This window comes from Hyla sarda, unplaced genomic scaffold (genome assembly GCF_029499605.1).
Source record: "Hyla sarda isolate aHylSar1 unplaced genomic scaffold, aHylSar1.hap1 scaffold_2868, whole genome shotgun sequence".
Lineage (NCBI taxonomy): Eukaryota > Metazoa > Chordata > Amphibia > Anura > Hylidae > Hyla > Hyla sarda.
The window spans coordinates 1-12,364 of record NW_026609574.1 but is presented as its reverse complement, the minus strand read 5'-3'; the positions used below and the strand labels follow the sequence as shown (position 1 = coordinate 12,364).

General features: G+C 55.0%; 13 non-coding genes and 1 pseudogene across 13 annotated transcripts; all 14 read right to left on the bottom strand.

Annotated features, from left to right (window-relative positions):
* Positions 1-420: 420 nt before the first annotated feature.
* Positions 421-584, bottom strand: LOC130326726 (U1 spliceosomal RNA). Its single transcript, XR_008871290.1, has one exon. It is a non-coding gene; the product is annotated as a U1 spliceosomal RNA (small nuclear RNA).
* Positions 585-1,332: 748 nt separating this feature from the next.
* On the bottom strand, positions 1,333-1,496 carry LOC130326725 (U1 spliceosomal RNA). The gene has a single exon (XR_008871289.1). It is a non-coding gene; the product is annotated as a U1 spliceosomal RNA (small nuclear RNA).
* Positions 1,497-2,242: 746 nt separating this feature from the next.
* Positions 2,243-2,406, bottom strand: LOC130326724 (U1 spliceosomal RNA). The gene has a single exon (XR_008871288.1). It is a non-coding gene; the product is annotated as a U1 spliceosomal RNA (small nuclear RNA).
* A 745-nt stretch (positions 2,407-3,151) lies between these two features.
* On the bottom strand, positions 3,152-3,315 carry LOC130326723 (U1 spliceosomal RNA). Its single transcript, XR_008871287.1, has one exon. It is a non-coding gene; the product is annotated as a U1 spliceosomal RNA (small nuclear RNA).
* Positions 3,316-4,063: 748 nt separating this feature from the next.
* On the bottom strand, positions 4,064-4,227 carry LOC130326722 (U1 spliceosomal RNA). Its single transcript, XR_008871286.1, has one exon. It is a non-coding gene; the product is annotated as a U1 spliceosomal RNA (small nuclear RNA).
* A 750-nt stretch (positions 4,228-4,977) lies between these two features.
* Positions 4,978-5,141, bottom strand: LOC130326720 (U1 spliceosomal RNA). Its single transcript, XR_008871285.1, has one exon. It is a non-coding gene; the product is annotated as a U1 spliceosomal RNA (small nuclear RNA).
* A 749-nt stretch (positions 5,142-5,890) lies between these two features.
* On the bottom strand, positions 5,891-6,054 carry LOC130326719 (U1 spliceosomal RNA). Its single transcript, XR_008871284.1, has one exon. It is a non-coding gene; the product is annotated as a U1 spliceosomal RNA (small nuclear RNA).
* A 749-nt stretch (positions 6,055-6,803) lies between these two features.
* On the bottom strand, positions 6,804-6,967 carry LOC130326718 (U1 spliceosomal RNA). Its single transcript, XR_008871283.1, has one exon. It is a non-coding gene; the product is annotated as a U1 spliceosomal RNA (small nuclear RNA).
* A 749-nt stretch (positions 6,968-7,716) lies between these two features.
* On the bottom strand, positions 7,717-7,880 carry LOC130326717 (U1 spliceosomal RNA). Its single transcript, XR_008871282.1, has one exon. It is a non-coding gene; the product is annotated as a U1 spliceosomal RNA (small nuclear RNA).
* Positions 7,881-8,630: 750 nt separating this feature from the next.
* LOC130326750 (U1 spliceosomal RNA) lies at positions 8,631-8,794 on the bottom strand. The gene has a single exon (XR_008871311.1). It is a non-coding gene; the product is annotated as a U1 spliceosomal RNA (small nuclear RNA).
* A 750-nt stretch (positions 8,795-9,544) lies between these two features.
* Positions 9,545-9,708, bottom strand: LOC130326749 (U1 spliceosomal RNA). Its single transcript, XR_008871310.1, has one exon. It is a non-coding gene; the product is annotated as a U1 spliceosomal RNA (small nuclear RNA).
* A 747-nt stretch (positions 9,709-10,455) lies between these two features.
* Positions 10,456-10,619, bottom strand: LOC130326740 (U1 spliceosomal RNA). Its single transcript, XR_008871303.1, has one exon. It is a non-coding gene; the product is annotated as a U1 spliceosomal RNA (small nuclear RNA).
* Positions 10,620-11,372: 753 nt separating this feature from the next.
* On the bottom strand, positions 11,373-11,536 carry LOC130326728 (U1 spliceosomal RNA). Its single transcript, XR_008871292.1, has one exon. It is a non-coding gene; the product is annotated as a U1 spliceosomal RNA (small nuclear RNA).
* Positions 11,537-12,289: 753 nt separating this feature from the next.
* LOC130326748 (U1 spliceosomal RNA) lies at positions 12,290-12,364 on the bottom strand (annotated as a pseudogene; the record flags this gene model as incomplete).

The window sequence follows — 12,364 nt, the reverse complement described above, 5'->3', positions numbered from 1 at the left end:
CTCAGGGCTGCATACGGAGGAAAGGAGGTTAGGAAGTCAAGCTGAAAGGCATACACACACACACACACACACACACACACACACACACACACACAACACAACACAACACAACACAACACAACACAACACAACTTCAAGAAAATAAATGGACCGGCCGGGATGGATGGCACTGCAGATTGACCACAAGGGGGAGACGCAGGCCCATGGATGAATGAAAGCAAAGCACCCGCACACACTCGATTCTCGCACGGAGGCTCAACCATCGCACCCCACGGTGTGCTCAGCCCTGAAGATCACCCAAACACAGCAGGAAAACTCGACTGATAAAATGTGGAGGAGGAGAAGAAGATGGAGCAGGCGCACCACTTCTGCAGCCACCCAGGGCACAACAGACGAGCACTATTTTTGACCAGAGGAAATCAGGGGAAAGCGCGAACGCAGTCCCCCACTACCACAAATTATGCAGTCGAGTTTCCCGCATTTGGGGAAATCGCAGGGGTCAGCACACCCGGAGTGCAATGGATGAGCCTCACCCTGGGAGAACCACCTTAGTGATCATGGTATCTCCCCTGCCAGGTAAGTATGAGTTGTTCGGCGCCTAGCCGGAGAGGCGCCCCTCGGACGCAGACCACCTCCATTGGTGCGATTTCGGCTCCTTTCCCTCATGGTTTTGGTTTGGGGGAGGGGGGCCAGTACAGTTGCAGAACATACAGATACAAGTGGAGAAGGGTGGAGACCCTGACCCACCCCCCGCGACTAAGGCGTCCCAAGGGTCCGGATTCACTTTGCGGCGTGCATCACAACACTGCAAAGACGCCACAGACAGACACAAAACTGGATATTTGCATGGATGGGCGGTGCGGTGCAGCCGCTCGCTCACAGTCTCAACATTGCCACGCCTACAAGGAGGAAGGCTCAGGGCTGCATACGGAGGAAAGGAGGTTAGGAAGTCAAGCTGAAAGGCATACACACACACACACACACACACACACACACACACACACACAACACAACACAACACAACACAACACAACACAACACAACTTCAAGAAAATAAATGGACCGGCCGGGATGGATGGCACTGCAGATTGACCACAAGGGGGAGACGCAGGCCCATGGATGAATGAAAGCAAAGCACCCGCACACACTCGATTCTCGCACGGAGGCTCAACCATCGCACCCCACGGTGTGCTCAGCCCTGAAGATCACCCAAACACAGCAGGAAAACTCGACTGATAAAATGTGGAGGAGGAGAAGAAGATGGAGCAGGCGCACCACTTCTGCAGCCACCCAGGGCACAACAGACGAGCACTATTTTTGACCAGAGGAAATCAGGGGAAAGCGCGAACGCAGTCCCCCACTACCACAAATTATGCAGTCGAGTTTCCCGCATTTGGGGAAATCGCAGGGGTCAGCACACCCGGAGTGCAATGGATGAGCCTCACCCTGGGAGAACCACCTTAGTGATCATGGTATCTCCCCTGCCAGGTAAGTATGAGTTGTTCGGCGCCTAGCCGGAGAGGCGCCCCTCGGACGCAGACCACCTCCATTGGTGCGATTTCGGCTCCTTTCCCTCATGGTTTTGGTTTGGGGGAGGGGGGCCAGTACAGTTGCAGAACATACAGATACAAGTGGAGAAGGGTGGAGACCCTGACCCACCCCCCGCGACTAAGGCGTCCCAAGGGTCCGGATTCACTTTGCGGCGTGCATCACAACACTGCAAAGACGCCACAGACAGACACAAAACTGGATATTTGCATGGATGGGCGGTGCGGTGCAGCCGCTCGCTCACAGTCTCAACATTGCCACGCCTACAAGGAGGAAGGCTCAGGGCTGCATACGGAGGAAAGGAGGTTAGGAAGTCAAGCTGAAAGGCATACACACACACACACACACACACACACACACACACACACACACACACACAACACAACACAACACAACACAACACAACTTCAAGAAAATAAATGGACCGGCCGGGATGGATGGCACTGCAGATTGACCACAAGGGGGAGACGCAGGCCCATGGATGAATGAAAGCAAAGCACCCGCACACACTCGATTCTCGCACGGAGGCTCAACCATCGCACCCCACGGTGTGCTCAGCCCTGAAGATCACCCAAACACAGCAGGAAAACTCGACTGATAAAATGTGGAGGAGGAGAAGAAGATGGAGCAGGCGCACCACTTCTGCAGCCACCCAGGGCACAACAGACGAGCACTATTTTTGACCAGAGGAAATCAGGGGAAAGCGCGAACGCAGTCCCCCACTACCACAAATTATGCAGTCGAGTTTCCCGCATTTGGGGAAATCGCAGGGGTCAGCACACCCGGAGTGCAATGGATGAGCCTCACCCTGGGAGAACCACCTTAGTGATCATGGTATCTCCCCTGCCAGGTAAGTATGAGTTGTTCGGCGCCTAGCCGGAGAGGCGCCCCTCGGACGCAGACCACCTCCATTGGTGCGATTTCGGCTCCTTTCCCTCATGGTTTTGGTTTGGGGGAGGGGGGCCAGTACAGTTGCAGAACATACAGATACAAGTGGAGAAGGGTGGAGACCCTGACCCACCCCCCGCGACTAAGGCGTCCCAAGGGTCCGGATTCACTTTGCGGCGTGCATCACAACACTGCAAAGACGCCACAGACAGACACAAAACTGGATATTTGCATGGATGGGCGGTGCGGTGCAGCCGCTCGCTCACAGTCTCAACATTGCCACGCCTACAAGGAGGAAGGCTCAGGGCTGCATACGGAGGAAAGGAGGTTAGGAAGTCAAGCTGAAAGGCATACACACACACACACACACACACACACACACACACACACACACAACACAACACAACACAACACAACACAACACAACTTCAAGAAAATAAATGGACCGGCCGGGATGGATGGCACTGCAGATTGACCACAAGGGGGAGACGCAGGCCCATGGATGAATGAAAGCAAAGCACCCGCACACACTCGATTCTCGCACGGAGGCTCAACCATCGCACCCCACGGTGTGCTCAGCCCTGAAGATCACCCAAACACAGCAGGAAAACTCGACTGATAAAATGTGGAGGAGGAGAAGAAGATGGAGCAGGCGCACCACTTCTGCAGCCACCCAGGGCACAACAGACGAGCACTATTTTTGACCAGAGGAAATCAGGGGAAAGCGCGAACGCAGTCCCCCACTACCACAAATTATGCAGTCGAGTTTCCCGCATTTGGGGAAATCGCAGGGGTCAGCACACCCGGAGTGCAATGGATGAGCCTCACCCTGGGAGAACCACCTTAGTGATCATGGTATCTCCCCTGCCAGGTAAGTATGAGTTGTTCGGCGCCTAGCCGGAGAGGCGCCCCTCGGACGCAGACCACCTCCATTGGTGCGATTTCGGCTCCTTTCCCTCATGGTTTTGGTTTGGGGGAGGGGGGCCAGTACAGTTGCAGAACATACAGATACAAGTGGAGAAGGGTGGAGACCCTGACCCACCCCCCGCGACTAAGGCGTCCCAAGGGTCCGGATTCACTTTGCGGCGTGCATCACAACACTGCAAAGACGCCACAGACAGACACAAAACTGGATATTTGCATGGATGGGCGGTGCGGTGCAGCCGCTCGCTCACAGTCTCAACATTGCCACGCCTACAAGGAGGAAGGCTCAGGGCTGCATACGGAGGAAAGGAGGTTAGGAAGTCAAGCTGAAAGGCATACACACACACACACACACACACACACACACACACACACACAACACAACACAACACAACACAACACAACACAACACAACTTCAAGAAAATAAATGGACCGGCCGGGATGGATGGCACTGCAGATTGACCACAAGGGGGAGACGCAGGCCCATGGATGAATGAAAGCAAAGCACCCGCACACACTCGATTCTCGCACGGAGGCTCAACCATCGCACCCCACGGTGTGCTCAGCCCTGAAGATCACCCAAACACAGCAGGAAAACTCGACTGATAAAATGTGGAGGAGGAGAAGAAGATGGAGCAGGCGCACCACTTCTGCAGCCACCCAGGGCACAACAGACGAGCACTATTTTTGACCAGAGGAAATCAGGGGAAAGCGCGAACGCAGTCCCCCACTACCACAAATTATGCAGTCGAGTTTCCCGCATTTGGGGAAATCGCAGGGGTCAGCACACCCGGAGTGCAATGGATGAGCCTCACCCTGGGAGAACCACCTTAGTGATCATGGTATCTCCCCTGCCAGGTAAGTATGAGTTGTTCGGCGCCTAGCCGGAGAGGCGCCCCTCGGACGCAGACCACCTCCATTGGTGCGATTTCGGCTCCTTTCCCTCATGGTTTTGGTTTGGGGGAGGGGGGCCAGTACAGTTGCAGAACATACAGATACAAGTGGAGAAGGGTGGAGACCCTGACCCACCCCCCGCGACTAAGGCGTCCCAAGGGTCCGGATTCACTTTGCGGCGTGCATCACAACACTGCAAAGACGCCACAGACAGACACAAAACTGGATATTTGCATGGATGGGCGGTGCGGTGCAGCCGCTCGCTCACAGTCTCAACATTGCCACGCCTACAAGGAGGAAGGCTCAGGGCTGCATACGGAGGAAAGGAGGTTAGGAAGTCAAGCTGAAAGGCATACACACACACACACACACACACACACACACACACACACACACAACACAACACAACACAACACAACACAACACAACACAACTTCAAGAAAATAAATGGACCGGCCGGGATGGATGGCACTGCAGATTGACCACAAGGGGGAGACGCAGGCCCATGGATGAATGAAAGCAAAGCACCCGCACACACTCGATTCTCGCACGGAGGCTCAACCATCGCACCCCACGGTGTGCTCAGCCCTGAAGATCACCCAAACACAGCAGGAAAACTCGACTGATAAAATGTGGAGGAGGAGAAGAAGATGGAGCAGGCGCACCACTTCTGCAGCCACCCAGGGCACAACAGACGAGCACTATTTTTGACCAGAGGAAATCAGGGGAAAGCGCGAACGCAGTCCCCCACTACCACAAATTATGCAGTCGAGTTTCCCGCATTTGGGGAAATCGCAGGGGTCAGCACACCCGGAGTGCAATGGATGAGCCTCACCCTGGGAGAACCACCTTAGTGATCATGGTATCTCCCCTGCCAGGTAAGTATGAGTTGTTCGGCGCCTAGCCGGAGAGGCGCCCCTCGGACGCAGACCACCTCCATTGGTGCGATTTCGGCTCCTTTCCCTCATGGTTTTGGTTTGGGGGAGGGGGGCCAGTACAGTTGCAGAACATACAGATACAAGTGGAGAAGGGTGGAGACCCTGACCCACCCCCCGCGACTAAGGCGTCCCAAGGGTCCGGATTCACTTTGCGGCGTGCATCACAACACTGCAAAGACGCCACAGACAGACACAAAACTGGATATTTGCATGGATGGGCGGTGCGGTGCAGCCGCTCGCTCACAGTCTCAACATTGCCACGCCTACAAGGAGGAAGGCTCAGGGCTGCATACGGAGGAAAGGAGGTTAGGAAGTCAAGCTGAAAGGCATACACACACACACACACACACACACACACACACACACAACACAACACAACACAACACAACACAACACAACACAACACAACTTCAAGAAAATAAATGGACCGGCCGGGATGGATGGCACTGCAGATTGACCACAAGGGGGAGACGCAGGCCCATGGATGAATGAAAGCAAAGCACCCGCACACACTCGATTCTCGCACGGAGGCTCAACCATCGCACCCCACGGTGTGCTCAGCCCTGAAGATCACCCAAACACAGCAGGAAAACTCGACTGATAAAATGTGGAGGAGGAGAAGAAGATGGAGCAGGCGCACCACTTCTGCAGCCACCCAGGGCACAACAGACGAGCACTATTTTTGACCAGAGGAAATCAGGGGAAAGCGCGAACGCAGTCCCCCACTACCACAAATTATGCAGTCGAGTTTCCCGCATTTGGGGAAATCGCAGGGGTCAGCACACCCGGAGTGCAATGGATGAGCCTCACCCTGGGAGAACCACCTTAGTGATCATGGTATCTCCCCTGCCAGGTAAGTATGAGTTGTTCGGCGCCTAGCCGGAGAGGCGCCCCTCGGACGCAGACCACCTCCATTGGTGCGATTTCGGCTCCTTTCCCTCATGGTTTTGGTTTGGGGGAGGGGGGCCAGTACAGTTGCAGAACATACAGATACAAGTGGAGAAGGGTGGAGACCCTGACCCACCCCCCGCGACTAAGGCGTCCCAAGGGTCCGGATTCACTTTGCGGCGTGCATCACAACACTGCAAAGACGCCACAGACAGACACAAAACTGGATATTTGCATGGATGGGCGGTGCGGTGCAGCCGCTCGCTCACAGTCTCAACATTGCCACGCCTACAAGGAGGAAGGCTCAGGGCTGCATACGGAGGAAAGGAGGTTAGGAAGTCAAGCTGAAAGGCATACACACACACACACACACACACACACACACACACACACACACACACAACACAACACAACACAACACAACACAACACAACTTCAAGAAAATAAATGGACCGGCCGGGATGGATGGCACTGCAGATTGACCACAAGGGGGAGACGCAGGCCCATGGATGAATGAAAGCAAAGCACCCGCACACACTCGATTCTCGCACGGAGGCTCAACCATCGCACCCCACGGTGTGCTCAGCCCTGAAGATCACCCAAACACAGCAGGAAAACTCGACTGATAAAATGTGGAGGAGGAGAAGAAGATGGAGCAGGCGCACCACTTCTGCAGCCACCCAGGGCACAACAGACGAGCACTATTTTTGACCAGAGGAAATCAGGGGAAAGCGCGAACGCAGTCCCCCACTACCACAAATTATGCAGTCGAGTTTCCCGCATTTGGGGAAATCGCAGGGGTCAGCACACCCGGAGTGCAATGGATGAGCCTCACCCTGGGAGAACCACCTTAGTGATCATGGTATCTCCCCTGCCAGGTAAGTATGAGTTGTTCGGCGCCTAGCCGGAGAGGCGCCCCTCGGACGCAGACCACCTCCATTGGTGCGATTTCGGCTCCTTTCCCTCATGGTTTTGGTTTGGGGGAGGGGGGCCAGTACAGTTGCAGAACATACAGATACAAGTGGAGAAGGGTGGAGACCCTGACCCACCCCCCGCGACTAAGGCGTCCCAAGGGTCCGGATTCACTTTGCGGCGTGCATCACAACACTGCAAAGACGCCACAGACAGACACAAAACTGGATATTTGCATGGATGGGCGGTGCGGTGCAGCCGCTCGCTCACAGTCTCAACATTGCCACGCCTACAAGGAGGAAGGCTCAGGGCTGCATACGGAGGAAAGGAGGTTAGGAAGTCAAGCTGAAAGGCATACACACACACACACACACACACACACACACACACACACACACACACAACACAACACAACACAACACAACACAACACAACTTCAAGAAAATAAATGGACCGGCCGGGATGGATGGCACTGCAGATTGACCACAAGGGGGAGACGCAGGCCCATGGATGAATGAAAGCAAAGCACCCGCACACACTCGATTCTCGCACGGAGGCTCAACCATCGCACCCCACGGTGTGCTCAGCCCTGAAGATCACCCAAACACAGCAGGAAAACTCGACTGATAAAATGTGGAGGAGGAGAAGAAGATGGAGCAGGCGCACCACTTCTGCAGCCACCCAGGGCACAACAGACGAGCACTATTTTTGACCAGAGGAAATCAGGGGAAAGCGCGAACGCAGTCCCCCACTACCACAAATTATGCAGTCGAGTTTCCCGCATTTGGGGAAATCGCAGGGGTCAGCACACCCGGAGTGCAATGGATGAGCCTCACCCTGGGAGAACCACCTTAGTGATCATGGTATCTCCCCTGCCAGGTAAGTATGAGTTGTTCGGCGCCTAGCCGGAGAGGCGCCCCTCGGACGCAGACCACCTCCATTGGTGCGATTTCGGCTCCTTTCCCTCATGGTTTTGGTTTGGGGGAGGGGGGCCAGTACAGTTGCAGAACATACAGATACAAGTGGAGAAGGGTGGAGACCCTGACCCACCCCCCGCGACTAAGGCGTCCCAAGGGTCCGGATTCACTTTGCGGCGTGCATCACAACACTGCAAAGACGCCACAGACAGACACAAAACTGGATATTTGCATGGATGGGCGGTGCGGTGCAGCCGCTCGCTCACAGTCTCAACATTGCCACGCCTACAAGGAGGAAGGCTCAGGGCTGCATACGGAGGAAAGGAGGTTAGGAAGTCAAGCTGAAAGGCATACACACACACACACACACACACACACACACACACACACACACAACACAACACAACACAACACAACACAACACAACACAACTTCAAGAAAATAAATGGACCGGCCGGGATGGATGGCACTGCAGATTGACCACAAGGGGGAGACGCAGGCCCATGGATGAATGAAAGCAAAGCACCCGCACACACTCGATTCTCGCACGGAGGCTCAACCATCGCACCCCACGGTGTGCTCAGCCCTGAAGATCACCCAAACACAGCAGGAAAACTCGACTGATAAAATGTGGAGGAGGAGAAGAAGATGGAGCAGGCGCACCACTTCTGCAGCCACCCAGGGCACAACAGACGAGCACTATTTTTGACCAGAGGAAATCAGGGGAAAGCGCGAACGCAGTCCCCCACTACCACAAATTATGCAGTCGAGTTTCCCGCATTTGGGGAAATCGCAGGGGTCAGCACACCCGGAGTGCAATGGATGAGCCTCACCCTGGGAGAACCACCTTAGTGATCATGGTATCTCCCCTGCCAGGTAAGTATGAGTTGTTCGGCGCCTAGCCGGAGAGGCGCCCCTCGGACGCAGACCACCTCCATTGGTGCGATTTCGGCTCCTTTCCCTCATGGTTTTGGTTTGGGGGAGGGGGGCCAGTACAGTTGCAGAACATACAGATACAAGTGGAGAAGGGTGGAGACCCTGACCCACCCCCCGCGACTAAGGCGTCCCAAGGGTCCGGATTCACTTTGCGGCGTGCATCACAACACTGCAAAGACGCCACAGACAGACACAAAACTGGATATTTGCATGGATGGGCGGTGCGGTGCAGCCGCTCGCTCACAGTCTCAACATTGCCACGCCTACAAGGAGGAAGGCTCAGGGCTGCATACGGAGGAAAGGAGGTTAGGAAGTCAAGCTGAAAGGCATACACACACACACACACACACACACACACACACACACACACACAACACAACACAACACAACACAACACAACACAACACAACTTCAAGAAAATAAATGGACCGGCCGGGATGGATGGCACTGCAGATTGACCACAAGGGGGAGACGCAGGCCCATGGATGAATGAAAGCAAAGCACCCGCACACACTCGATTCTCGCACGGAGGCTCAACCATCGCACCCCACGGTGTGCTCAGCCCTGAAGATCACCCAAACACAGCAGGAAAACTCGACTGATAAAATGTGGAGGAGGAGAAGAAGATGGAGCAGGCGCACCACTTCTGCAGCCACCCAGGGCACAACAGACGAGCACTATTTTTGACCAGAGGAAATCAGGGGAAAGCGCGAACGCAGTCCCCCACTACCACAAATTATGCAGTCGAGTTTCCCGCATTTGGGGAAATCGCAGGGGTCAGCACACCCGGAGTGCAATGGATGAGCCTCACCCTGGGAGAACCACCTTAGTGATCATGGTATCTCCCCTGCCAGGTAAGTATGAGTTGTTCGGCGCCTAGCCGGAGAGGCGCCCCTCGGACGCAGACCACCTCCATTGGTGCGATTTCGGCTCCTTTCCCTCATGGTTTTGGTTTGGGGGAGGGGGGCCAGTACAGTTGCAGAACATACAGATACAAGTGGAGAAGGGTGGAGACCCTGACCCACCCCCCGCGACTAAGGCGTCCCAAGGGTCCGGATTCACTTTGCGGCGTGCATCACAACACTGCAAAGACGCCACAGACAGACACAAAACTGGATATTTGCATGGATGGGCGGTGCGGTGCAGCCGCTCGCTCACAGTCTCAACATTGCCACGCCTACAAGGAGGAAGGCTCAGGGCTGCATACGGAGGAAAGGAGGTTAGGAAGTCAAGCTGAAAGGCATACACACACACACACACACACACACACACACACACACACACACACAACACAACACAACACAACACAACACAACACAACTTCAAGAAAATAAATGGACCGGCCGGGATGGATGGCACTGCAGATTGACCACAAGGGGGAGACGCAGGCCCATGGATGAATGAAAGCAAAGCACCCGCACACACTCGATTCTCGCACGGAGGCTCAACCATCGCACCCCACGGTGTGCTCAGCCCTGAAGATCACCCAAACACAGCAGGAAAACTCGACTGATAAAATGTGGAGGAGGAGAAGAAGATGGAGCAGGCGCACCACTTCTGCAGCCACCCAGGGCACAACAGACGAGCACTATTTTTGACCAGAGGAAATCAGGGGAAAGCGCGAACGCAGTCCCCCACTACCACAAATTATGCAGTCGAGTTTCCCGCATTTGGGGAAATCGCAGGGGTCAGCACACCCGGAGTGCAATGGATGAGCCTCACCCTGGGAGAACCACCTTAGTGATCATGGTATCTCCCCTGCCAGGTAAGTATGAGTTGTTCGGCGCCTAGCCGGAGAGGCGCCCCTCGGACGCAGACCACCTCCATTGGTGCGATTTCGGCTCCTTTCCCTCATGGTTTTGGTTTGGGGGAGGGGGGCCAGTACAGTTGCAGAACATACAGATACAAGTGGAGAAGGGTGGAGACCCTGACCCACCCCCCCGCGACTAAGGCGTCCCAAGGGTCCGGATTCACTTTGCGGCGTGCATCACAACACTGCAAAGACGCCACAGACAGACACAAAACTGGATATTTGCATGGATGGGCGGTGCGGTGCAGCCGCTCGCTCACAGTCTCAACATTGCCACGCCTACAAGGAGGAAGGCTCAGGGCTGCATACGGAGGAAAGGAGGTTAGGAAGTCAAGCTGAAAGGCATACACACACACACACACACACACACACACACACACACACACACACAACACAACACAACACAACACAACACAACACAACACAACTTCAAGAAAATAAATGGACCGGCCGGGATGGATGGCACTGCAGATTGACCACAAGGGGGAGACGCAGGCCCATGGATGAATGAAAGCAAAGCACCCGCACACACTCGATTCTCGCACGGAGGCTCAACCATCGCACCCCACGGTGTGCTCAGCCCTGAAGATCACCCAAACACAGCAGGAAAACTCGACTGATAAAATGTGGAGGAGGAGAAGAAGATGGAGCAGGCGCACCACTTCTGCAGCCACCCAGGGCACAACAGACGAGCACTATTTTTGACCAGAGGAAATCAGGGGAAAGCGCGAACGCAGTCCCCCACTACCACAAATTATGCAGTCGAGTTTCCCGCATTTGGGGAAATCGCAGGGGTCAGCACACCCGGAGTGCAATGGATGAGCCTCACCCTGGGAGAACCACCTTAGTGATCATGGTATCTCCCCTGCCAGGTAAGTATGAGTTGTTCGGCGCCTAGCCGGAGAGGCGCCCCTCGGACGCAGACCACCTCCATTGGTGCGATTTCGGCTCCTTTCCCTCATGGTTTTGGTTTGGGGGAGGGGGGCCAGTACAGTTGCAGAACATACAGATACAAGTGGAGAAGGGTGGAGACCCTGACCCACCCCCCGCGACTAAGGCGTCCCAAGGGTCCGGATTCACTTTGCGGCGTGCATCACAACACTGCAAAGACGCCACAGACAGACACAAAACTGGATATTTGCATGGATGGGCGGTGCGGTGCAGCCGCTCGCTCACAGTCTCAACATTGCCACGCCTACAAGGAGGAAGGCTCAGGGCTGCATACGGAGGAAAGGAGGTTAGGAAGTCAAGCTGAAAGGCATACACACACACACACACACACACACACACACACACACACACACACACACACAACACAACACAACACAACACAACACAACACAACTTCAAGAAAATAAATGGACCGGCCGGGATGGATGGCACTGCAGATTGACCACAAGGGGGAGACGCAGGCCCATGGATGAATGAAAGCAAAGCACCCGCACACACTCGATTCTCGCACGGAGGCTCAACCATCGCACCCCACGGTGTGCTCAGCCCTGAAGATCACCCAAACACAGCAGGAAAACTCGACTGATAAAATGTGGAGGAGGAGAAGAAGATGGAGCAGGCGCACCACTTCTGCAGCCACCCAGGGCACAACAGACGAGCACTATTTTTGACCAGAGGAAATCAGGGGAAAGCGCGAACGCAGTCCCCCACTACCACAAATTATGCAGTCGAGTTTCCCGCATTTGGGGAAATCGCA